The sequence below is a fragment of the Protopterus annectens genome, chromosome 2.part1, assembly GCF_019279795.1.
Source record: "Protopterus annectens isolate FY-2018-M chromosome 2.part1, PAN1.0, whole genome shotgun sequence".
NCBI lineage: Eukaryota > Metazoa > Chordata > Ceratodontiformes > Protopteridae > Protopterus > Protopterus annectens.
Window position 1 is genome coordinate 294,745,179 of NC_056729.1, and position 12,224 is coordinate 294,757,402.

Below are 12,224 nucleotides of genomic sequence, written 5' to 3' on the forward strand. Positions count from 1 at the left end.
ACAGTCCCAGCAGGGACATGTGTCCAGTCAACAACCCACTGCTTCTGATGACAGTACCCAGTCTGGCATAATACCTGATACTGTCCGTAGCACCCCTGCCAGGCACAGGTACCGTGTCCGTGGCCAGAGACAGTGACCTGTATGACCTGGCAGGTACAGTCTGTGGCTGTCCACAAACACCCGTATATGGCAACCACATGGTGGAACTGTGTGCATGCATACGCACACACATAATGCTAACACCTAGGGCTAACACATACACACACACATTGCAGCAACATTGCCCCATCTTGTGCTGTTGTCCCTCACTAACACACACACACACATACATGCCGATTGGATGTGTCAATGGCAGACTCTGGCAAACCAAGTACACATTCTGTGCATATGATGAAACTGTGCCACCTCCTGCCATCTGTAACATTGATGCTGGAACAGGATAGCATGGTACTGATGCACAGGGTGACTGCATAGCACTGTAGTAATATTATCATGTTGTTAACAGTACAGTGTAATGATATTGTTGTGGGTAGATTCAAGCATGCATGATGCATTAACTATGTTTGTCATTGCAGTTTTGTATACAGCAGTGTTAATTCCCAAAGTGTACTGTCTGCACATGTGCCACATGGCTGTTGTGTGTACCTGTGCCTGCATGTGTTGGGGTGTGGACAGTACATGTGCGATGTTTGCATCACCGATTTGCAGGTTTACATTTGTGAACATGGTCAGCATGGAACATGACATGGTTTGACAGTATGCTGTGGGTGATACGGTTTCCACATGTCAATGGTCTGCATTCTGGTAGTATACACAGCTTACATAGCCTGACATTCAGTGGTCATTACATGGTGTCTCCTCAACTGATACACAGACATAGCAACCTGGTGTCAGTGATATCCCTGCAGTAATACACTATACCAGTAGCCATTGTTACTGAGCCCCACACATCCCTGGGAACAATACCCTTTGGCATATAGCAGTCTCATGTACATGCCAACACACTATGGATATGTCCATCCATGACTGCAAATACATACAGTGGCCTACAATGCATTCTACACATGACACACCTAACCACCACAAGGGTATCATACGGACAGATACCTGTTGTCCAAGCCATGGTATATTGCTGTAACACTACTGTGGCATTGTCATTGGCATGTAGTTAACATAGTATTCCAACAGTAACATGTAGGTGGTAGCACCCATCATGTAAAACGGGTAATGGTGTGCACATGTGGACAGGTGTTATCTTGTCTATCCTGTGATATTCACATTTCCAAAGTTATTCTGCAGTCCCTCTGTGTATCACCTAAGCAAGAAGTTGTCTGTATGCATATCGGCAACAGTTTCCATACACCTACACTGGATGGCCATCACTCAAAGACTTTGCTGTGTTTTAACATGTCTGACATATACTGCAGACATGAACCATCACCCACATTAATCTATCAAAGCTTTCATGGGTGTGTGTCACATAGTTGGCCTAGGACACAAATCACTGCAGTAGCTTGCATTGTCACCAACATACATGTATAGCCTAACGTCTCGTAAACTGCGGCACATGGTGGCAAAGGTAACAACTGTATTCATATGGGGCAGACTTCACACATAGGAACTATTATAGGTCACAGGTACATATCTGTATGTGGCAAACACATACCTGATGTGTGCATGGCAATTACTGTTATAATAATATGTCATACAATAATGAAAGCAAAACACACAACACATTCACAAACTGTGTGACAAACATGCACATGGCATTTGTAGGATTCAAACCCCTACCTAACTAGGTTATGGCACTTGAGAGAGATGCATTAATACAGCATGCTATTCACATTACTGGATGATTTTCCTTCTCCTGCTGTATTTATAGGGTGCTGACATCATCAGTGTTTCCAAAGAAGAATGCTCATCTTTTAGTGTGTTATCCCAGTCTTCAAAATGGCCATTCCTTTCACAAAGAATTGCAGACATACCCCCACGCCAACACACAGCGTTTGCAGGATTCAAACCCCTACCTAACTATGTTATGATACTTGAGACAGACGCATTAGTATAGCACGCTATTCACATTACTGAATGATTTTCCTTCTCCTGCTGTATTTATAGGGTGCTGACATCATCAGTGTTTCCAAAGAAGAATGTACATCTTTTAGTGTGTTAATCCCAGTCTTCAAAATGGCCATTCCTTTCACAAATAATTGCAGACATACACACACACACACACACACACAGTTTGCAGGATTCAAACCCCTACCTAACTATGTTATGATACTTGAGACAGATGCATTAGCACAGCGCACTATTTGAATTACTGGATGATTTCCCTTCTCCTGCTGTATTTATAGGGTGCTGACATCATCAGACTTTCCAAAGAAGAATGTACATCTTTAACTATCCTTCAGTATGGGGGATAACAATATCTGTGCATTCTGAGAAACCTAGTCCAGGGTCACATATGCACACAGGCACTGCCAGGTTATGTTTTATACCATGCTTCGTGACCACAGGACTTGTGACACAGAACACAAGTAGGGGGTGTATCCATATACATCACTTATACACACACCTCTGGGTTGGTCCCACTGCACTAAGCATGACAGGCCATACATATACACCTACCATTGTGCAAAACTGCCTTTTGGTTTGGTGTGTAGTTCAGACCACCCACCCATACCCAGTAACCACACTTGGCTTTCCTGGGAACAGTGTCAGATATGAAGGTCTTCACACACACCATTATAGTGGTTGACTTCAGGTACACAAATATTGACTGGATACTACTCAAGCCCTCAACATCACCCTACAGCCACTACAATTTGTGAATCCATGTGCTATGGCACAACCAGTCACCACACCCACTAGGGGGAATACATATTGGACCTGATCATCACCAACATGGGGACTCTATATTCCACACCAGAGGTAGAACTGTCATTATTAAGATCAGACCATGATCAACTTTCCCTGGACATCCATATCCCGTCCCCACACCCAGCCTAGGAAAGCACTGTAAAGAATTTCTCAAAAGCAGACTTTGCACTTGTGAAGACTAGGGTGGAATACTTCAGAGGCCCCGTGCTGGAGGTTAATACAGACCAAACTGCAGAATTCTTTACAAACGCATTGTATGAGCAGCTGCAGGTATGCATTGATCATGCTATCCCACATAAAACCATGACTCCTCCAAAACAGGAGACCTGTCTGGTTGACCCCAGCCATATATAAGCTGTACAACAGAAGGAGGAAGCTACTACATAACAGAGCAATATCCCACAGACCCAGATAGATCATAACCTCTCCTTTGCTAATCACATTGACAGAGAGTCATTGCTAAGAACTTTGTATAGCCCTACTTCTCACATGGGTGTTTGCATGTAGATCATGTGAGGTCATTGTGGCCCTCTACTACTCACTCATCAGGACCATGTTTGACTACAATGCCCATTTTGGGGTGTACCTTACCCAACACCTGTGGCAACTACAGTGAACACAACACTACCTCCCCAAGAGAATCATGGGCTACACACAGATGTCCTATGCAGCTCAACTAAAGGATCTCCAGCTCTACTCAGTTGCTTAATGCCTACTCAGAGGTAATCTATGCCTGACGTACACAGCCATTTCAAACCCAGAAGTAATGGACATGCTCCACCTCATAACATCCAAGACCCTTACAGCTACACACTCCAGGGATGTAAACCTCAGCACAAACATAAATAGGACATGCTGCAGGGACAGATTCATTACTCACAGGCTCCCCTCACTCTGGAATTGAATCCCAATTAAAGTTAGACATAGCCCCTCACCAACCCTCTTCCAGCAAAATACAGCTGCATGGATGGGAAATTGCAAATTCACCCCTGGGATCTCCACTGTGTCCCTGCTTGACAGAGGCACAGCAAAGTAGCCTTAAAGGGTGCCTTCTGAGACCTACTTTACAGAGGCACAGTAGGCTACTGTACTGGGGAGGCAGACGCCAAATACACTCTGCCTAGGCTTATGAATTCCCCAGGGCAGACAGCCTAGTATTCACCTCTGCACCTATGTTTATGTTTGGGATGCACAATATTTGTTGCTGCTACTGTTTGCAGGTCTTTATTGCTGTAGCTTTCACAGTTTCTGTGAACAACATGTGTATCTGCATAACATGTTTGATCATGACAGGGTTCTGGTATATTAATATATGTGTCTGTTGTCATTTAACTGTGTGCACAGGGTGGATTGCTGGATCGTGGGAGGTTCCTGGATTAACACATATAACTGCCAGATATGTGTGACTGACTGCTATACTCAGACATGGCCTAAGTGTGTGAGCATGCCCAGTTCAGGCTTTCCATGGTTTGTTGCCTGACATGTGTCTCATTTATCCAAGTGTGTGAGCATGCCCAGTGTGACCTTTCCATATGTTGTGATCTGAAGTCCACTACATTTGTGGTTGTGTGTGAACATGACCAATATTGACATTAATACTGTGTGTGTTGGAAGTCATGTTGTGTTCTTACTACCAGACTCCTTTGTGTCATAACTCAACAGGGATTATGCTGTGCTTGCAGGGTTTCCATGGTATAGTTTGCAAAGTCTTGGCAACATTCTCTCATACTGGCTAAACACTGCAATACTGTCATGGTGTAGTGGTTCAGTACTTTCACTATTGTGCACAGTACCATGGGTTTGAGTTCCATCACTGCTGTAAATGCTCATACTGAGCAGACCAGACTAGTTAAGGGCCAGTTGGGCAACTATGAGCATGTTGCATTTTGTTCAGCTATGGCCTACTTAAACCAGGCTTGTCTGACATTGCTGTGTATTCACCAATTTGGGTGGACATTGGCAAACATTACTCCACAGTGACCACAGTTGTACTACTTGGTGTGTGTGATTCTGTTCATAGGTTCATACTAGGCTATCTGCCCTAGGGCATTTATAATCCTGGCCAGAGTGTGTTTGGCTTTCAACACACATTGTAAGTGAAGTTTGCCATTACATTTTTCATGGTTAGTATACTGTGCCTCTGGCTAACAGTGACATAGAAGTGATACCCAGGGTAAACCTACAATCTCCCATCCACTTATCAGAATTCCTCTTAAAGAGAGTCAATGAGGGACTCTGGCTAACCTGGAGTGGGAGTTTACTCAAGAGTGGGGGGAGCCTCTGGGTTATGGATCTGTCACTCCAGCATGTCTTATTTATTTCAGTCCTGAGGTTCAGGTCTCTTGAGTGCATAGCTTGATGGGATTCTGATTTTCCAAGGTGCAGCATGTCCATTGATTCCAGGTTGGACACGGCTTTATACATCTGGCACAGATCATCTCTGGGCAGGCAGTATGCCACGGAGTGGAGCTGCAGTTTCTTTAACCGGGCAGTGACTGGCATGTGTTTGAGCCCTTTGATCCTCCTGGTGAGGTACTTTTGTGGTCTTTCCAGATGCTGCAGGTGTCTGAAAAGGTACATCCCACAAGGGGCATTGTACTCAATTATGGGCCTGATGAGAGATGAGTTAAGAGGCACAATGACCTCCACTGATGTAGATGTGATTACCTTCATTACTAGGTGGACTATATGAAATGTTTCTCTGAACACTTTGGCCACATGGTTGTCGAATGGGTCCCCAGGTCCCTTATCACTTCTTCCATACTTAATAGGTTACCACATATGTAGTAATTTGTGGGCACTTCGTTTTTGACAAAGGGGAGGACTATACACTGTTTTGTGTTTAGCTTGAGGACATGGCTCTGGCACCAGTTGTCTGTTTCTATGAGGCCCTTTTGTAGGATGCTTGTGTCAGCTGGAGGGTCAATTATGGTGCCCAGTTTGCAGTCATCTACAAACTTGTTCACCAACAGTCCTTCTGTGTTGGCCTGTACCTCTGAGAAATATATACCAAACAAGGGAGGTCCCAGGACTGAGCCTTGTGGGATGCCACTTGTAGCTGGTTTGTGGTCTGACATGGCTCTAGCATTTCAGACCATGTGAGTTCTGTCCTTGAGTCAGTTTGCAACCCATCTAGTGACATAGGGGTTTCTATTGAAGCTGTTGATCTTATCTATGATGACCAAGTGGAGTACTGTATGGAAGGCTTTTGCAAGGTCCAGGTAGGCTGTGTGGACCACCATCCCCTCGTCATTGGCCTTGGTGACTGTTTCAAATGACTCAACCAGGTTTAAGAGGCAGGATCTGCCCTTGACAAAGCCAAAATGGGTAGGATCCAGTGTCTGTGTGTCCCCAATATGTTTATTTCTGAGGTCCATGATGATCCTTTCCATAGCTTTGCAGACCAACCTAGTCAGGCTTCTGGGGCAATTGTTTGCAGTATCCGTTGAGGCACCACCTTTGTGGAGAGGGTCCACTGTTGCTGTACACTGATCTTTGGGTACATATCATGTGTTAAGGCTGACATTGAACAGTGGTTTTATGTGTGTGTTCAATTCTTCTTGGGGTTCATGTTGGACACAGCCCAGGACACCGTCTGCTCCCATTGATGCTGTGTGTTTTGCTTTGGAGAGGCTGGCTGTTACCTGAGCATCTGCGATGTCAGGGACAGCACTCTGCTGGGATAGATATTTGCCCTTTTGGTGGGGGGGGGAGAAGTTTGCACTGAACCTGTCAGCTTGGATGTTGGCAATGTCTATGGGTTTGTTGTATTGTTTGTCATTTTGGACTAATTCTGAACATACCTGGGGATTCGCACACAGGTTCTTACAATAAGTAAAGAATGCCTTGTGATTATCCTTGGTGTCCTGTATGATTTTTATCTCACAGATGGCCTTAGACAATTTTATGTGTAGACGCTGTTTTTCAATAATACTGGTCAAAGATGGCTTCCCTTTTTGTGATTTGGATCTATCATATAGTAGCTTCCTCATTGTATTGTATGGTTTGTTTATGGCTGGGGTCCACCAAACAGGATGCCTGCCTTTGGAGGATTGGGTCTTGGTTTTATTTGGGATTGCATGATCCATGCATTCCTGACAGTGTTCATAGAATGCGTTTATAAAGGGTTATGAGGTCTGGGCTGTATTTTCCACAGACACAGGGGCTGTGAAGGATTCCACCTCAGTTTTGAGGTGTGTGACATATGCTTTAGTGAACATTTTTCACTGTGGTTTTCTGGCCATGGGCTGGGGTGGGGATGTAAATATCCAGTGAGATTACTATCTGGTGTGATCATACCAGTGAGGGATACACTTCTGGTCTTGGGCATAGAGTCCCCATGTTGGTGATGATCAGGTCCAGTATGTTTCCCCTCTTGTGGGAGTGGTAGCAAGTTGTTCCATAGCATTTTGGTTTATAAATTCTGGGAACCTTTGGCCTAGGGTGTTGGAGCTAGGGTAATGCTTCCAGTGTATGTTTGGGTAGTTGAAGCCGCCCAATATAATGGTGTTTGGGGAAGTCTTCATATTTTCATGTGTTCTCCAGTCAGCCAAGTGTGGTTCCTGGGTTTAGGAGGGTGGTCTGTAGCAGGCTATGAACTGGAAGGCGATTTTACCCACTGTTGGTTACACATGGGTAGTCTCTGATGCTTCATGCTGTACCACCAACCTGGAGGTGTGGGTATCTTTGACAAATATTGATACTCACCCTCCTTTTGTAGTTTGTTCCATGTTTTGCAGCTGTAAAGCATGGTATGAGGTGTACCTGTGAATGCTAGGGTGCTCTTGGGACCCTTGAACCAGGTTTCTGTTACTGCACAGATATCAACATTCTCCATGCTGAGGAGTGTTTGGAGTGCATGCATCTTGCAGTTTAGACTTCTGGCATTGAGTAGCATTACTTATACTTTCTTATCTCTTGTGATACCTATGGAGGTGGTTTTTTGTTTTGAGCCTTACCTAGAAAAGGCACTATGGGGGTGACAAGAGCCTTTGGTAATATCCAATAGGCCACAGGTGATAGATGAAATCCATCCCTAGCAAAGCATCATGTCTTGTGGAGCATCTCATCCCAGGCTGACAGGCATTGAATCCCCTTTCACTGACACCAATACTTAAGCCAATTGTTGTAATTGATCATCTTGTCTTCATATTGTGGCCTCATGTTTGGTGAGGGTAGGATGCTACTGAAGGTCATCAAGTTTGCATATACAGCATGGTGGTAAATGCTGTTTAGCACTACCTTACATTGCTTAACACATGGCAATCATGCCTCAGGTGGTGCTGCAGGGCTGCCTATGTCAGATGTGCATACTGCACTCCTTATACATGTTTGGCAACAGGTAGTGTCAACTTAGGCATCCCTTTTACTATATGTGCGAGTCAGAGAGAGGTATCATTTCCAGGGTTTCTACTGAGCCAGTGTATGTGCTATGCGTTGCCTCTTTGCCAAGGCCAAGGCATACTGGGCAGGCCTACATCTGCCTACTGGGGCAGACTCAGGTTGTTCCTCTTCCGAGACACGCTCTGCCTGTGATGGCCTTGGCACTGGTGGGGGGCTGTTTGGCCCAGGCCTGTGCTGGCCCTGTTGCAGCTGTTTTCGCAGGATCATATTATGTAGCATAGCGCATACCATGACAATTTTGGTACATGTAGTTGGTGAGTATTGCAAGGCTCCACCAGATGTGTCCAGGCACCGGAACCGTGACTTGAGCAACCCAAACCCACGCTCAATTACATTTCGTGTTTGTGCATGTGCCTCATTATGGCGTTCTTGTTCAGGTGTGTGTGCATTTCTGATGGGTGTCATCAGCCATGGCTCCAGTGCATAGCCAGCATCCCCCACTAAGTGACCATGTGGGATGTCCCCATTGGCAAATGTCTGGTACAGCTGCGTCAGATGCCAGATATGGGAATCATGGTAGCTTCCAGGGCAGCCAGCACACACATTCATTATTATGCCCTGGGCATCACACACAACCTGGCAGTTGATGGAGGGGAAGCCCTTACGGTTAATGTAGGCCCTACCATGCTCACCGGCTGGTGCTTTGATGCGTATATGCGTGCAGTCTATTGCACCCACTACCTCAGGGTATTCTGCTATTTGCTGGAAGAGACGCATATTGCTGGCCAATACCTCACGGGAATTGGGGAAATATACATGGTCACCAACATGTGCTGACATGGCATCCAGGAACTGCTGCAGTACCCTGGATGCTGATGCCTGTGATATCCCCATCATATCACCAGTTGGTCTCTGAAAGGTACCTGTTGCTAGTATTCTTAGGCCAACACATACCTTGGTTTACACTGGGATGGGTTCCCCTCTGTTGGTTCTGTGTGTGAGGCGTGGCCTGCACAGCTCCACAATTTGCTGTAGGAGGTCTCTGTCCACTCTATAGTGCTCCACTATCTCCAGCTCATGTAACCCCTGGTAGGTGACCCTGGGCCTGTAGACTCTTCTCCGTCTCCTTACTGTGGGTTGTCCGGCAGCATTTGCATTGTCACCATCCTCAGCATGTTGCATATGTCGTCTTATAACAGCAATGGCAGCCCCTAGAATTTTTTGTCTGAGTGAAGCTTTTTCAGTGTTCACTTCTACTAGCATACTCCAGTGTTTCAGTGTCTCTTGTGAAAAAAAAACTGCACTGTTGTTTGCAGAGTTTTAAGTGCTGGGCTGGGCTAGGCTAGTGCTCTGCCTGTGTTATTGCCTAATTTGGATTGTTTTCACCTACTAGCTCTACTAGTATCACCTGGTAGCTTCCTGATATTTGTTGTGATTCCTTTTTCCTTTCTGTTTCCTCAGGGGGAGTGACGTGCATACAAGCGCAAACATGCTCACAGCAGCTCACACACGCGCATACATGCTTAGATGGACTAAAACTTGATTATCCAGGCTAAAACACGTGCACACCAGTACAAACAAGTTTACAGGTCTTCCAACAGCCTTATACATGCTTACTCCGGCTTAAACGCATGCACTCACGCTTCCACGCATGCACTCTGTCTTACTCACATTTACAGGCACGCACACGCATGCATACCTGCTCAGCAAGAAACTTTGGTGTTATCCACAGTATACACCTTCCATTTCTTGGCTTTCCCTGGCCTACCTGTTGACACACCTCTTTCCATGATGTCTAACTGACACCTAACAGATGCCACTGTCCTCCAATGAGCTGCACTACTTTCATACATACCCCCTTGTGATGTCACCTATCCCCTACTCTGTTCCTCCCCATATCCTACTCCTACACTCCACTGACTGTGCTCATTTGCAATGTAAAAGTGCGATTCACTATCCTAACACTCATTTACATAGGATTGCCTACTAATGCTTGGTTACATGTCTTAGACTGGGCTTCTCCCCTTAGCAACCCCTACTCGGTGGCCATGTTGTCTTCAGCCTGCTATTCTCTTACACTGAAATTTGACAGTTTTCATAAATTCCATGTTTGTAGCTTTTATTGCCTTATTTTATCATTTTTATAGCACACCCCGTTTGAGCGGAGCTGCGCTACGCTTAAACATCGGAAATCGGCGAAAAAAAAATTATTTTTATTTTAATTTTGCATCAGGGAAACTTTCCAATGGCCGTATATTTGGCCATTGGCATGCTTCCTCAACCATATGCAACCTTTATTTGGAGCTGACAAGACTCCATTGTGCTATTTGCAGAACGGTACTCAGTTGTCAACTGAGTACATTTCTGCAGCTAACACATCTCCTACTCAGACAGGTTTCTGCTTCCTGGATTGCAAATTTACCTCATTTGCATGGCTTTCAGCTGCAAGTGAGGTAATTTGCATATCACAACCCTCTCCGTGTAGGAGACATGTTAGGAGCTCTCTTACATGCCCCTACAGGCTGTTCGTGGATTGTTCGTCGGACATGATGGCTGCATGGAGTCTTACTCTACTCGTAGACTCCGTGCAAGCCATCGTGAATCCGGCCCATTATCTTTGTAAAATCACATTGGCAACACACTCATTTTTTAAAGAAACCCCTAAATTAATGCATTATTTATATGAAACGTGGCAAAATATGAAAGCAACGGAGCGAAACAGGTAGTCTTCTTGAATTAAAAAAGAAATAAATATTTATTCATTTTATTTTTGGTATTATTATTTATATGAAGTTATCCACAATAAATCCAAAACTGGAAATCTAACTTCAAAGTTATATAAAATCTTAATAAAACATCAAATAAAATGGCAAAACAAATATTGGAATCATATTACTGAGGGTCATATTACTTACTTGTCTCAAGAGAACAAACCTCAATTTTTTTCATCCATCAAACTCACATCTTGGTCACAATATTGGTGTATATTTCCCTGGAAGTTTTTGCATAGAGCTTTCCTAACGCCAAAACAAAAATATTTCATGTTGGAAATCCATGCAAGAATGTAAAGCTGAGTGACTTCATATTTTTATCACTGTTCTCTGTTAAAATAATTTTCATGTGACTTAGATGATTTTTTAAAAGCTTTATTTTCTGACTCATTTTTATTATCAAATTCTTTAATTTTATTTAATGTTAATGATGACCTTGCCTTGAATAAGAATAACCTTTCTTTACTTTGGACTATACTTGCAGTAGCAAGGAAAACTATAACCAGAAAATGGAAATCCACTGCTGCACCACTTTTTGAAGACATTTTAGCTTTCCTAAAGGAAACATCTAATAAAGAACCAAAGTTAAAGAACACAGAATTCACTCTAATCCTTTCATCAGCAATCTTTGGAAGAAAGTGATATCTCTTATTGACATATTTCAACTGCATTCTGTCTCTCCTTAATGAGAAATCAAAGTTGTTTCTATATTTCTTTATTTATCTATCTAGGAATGTAAAACTTAAGTCTATTTCAGACCCTTGTACATATTGTGTATAGTTTAATTTTGGTTAAATTATTTCTACTAGTTGGTATATTATTATAATGTATTAATTCATGACCTTATTATCAGAAAAAGATTAAAATTTCCTTAAATAAAAAAAAATCACTTTTGCCACAAAACGTTGCATATACAGTGTTTACATTTGTGCAGTGAACACTGGTCAGTGCTGCAGTGTTGTTGTTGAGTATTTATGCAAAGAATCCATATAGAAGCTGTAGTTAATTTAAAAGATAGTTAACACACTATTAATGGATTCCTGATTATTCAAACTGTATTAAAAGATCAGGATGCCCAAATACATGTTAACACAATAACCATTTAACACAATTCTTAATGTGATTTTGATAAAAGCAATACCCCAGAATTGCAAGAAAACATATTTTATATTTAACCTAAAAGACTGCAACCTATAACTCAGTCAGGGAGCCCATTATGGATATTTA

The 12,224-nt window shown here is 43.5% G+C and overlaps 1 protein-coding gene across 1 annotated transcript in view; it reads right to left on the reverse strand.

Moving 5' to 3' along the window:
- LOC122794029 (toll-like receptor 1) overlaps nucleotides 1–11,239 on the reverse strand; it is a 40,596-nt gene extending 29,357 nt beyond the window's left edge. Inside the window, exon 1 of the mRNA XM_044062141.1 lies at nucleotides 11,142–11,239. The gene's annotated coding sequence lies outside the window, so the exon portion shown is untranslated. The remainder of the gene's footprint in view (nucleotides 1–11,141) is intronic.
- Between the last annotated feature and the right edge of the window lie 985 nt (nucleotides 11,240–12,224).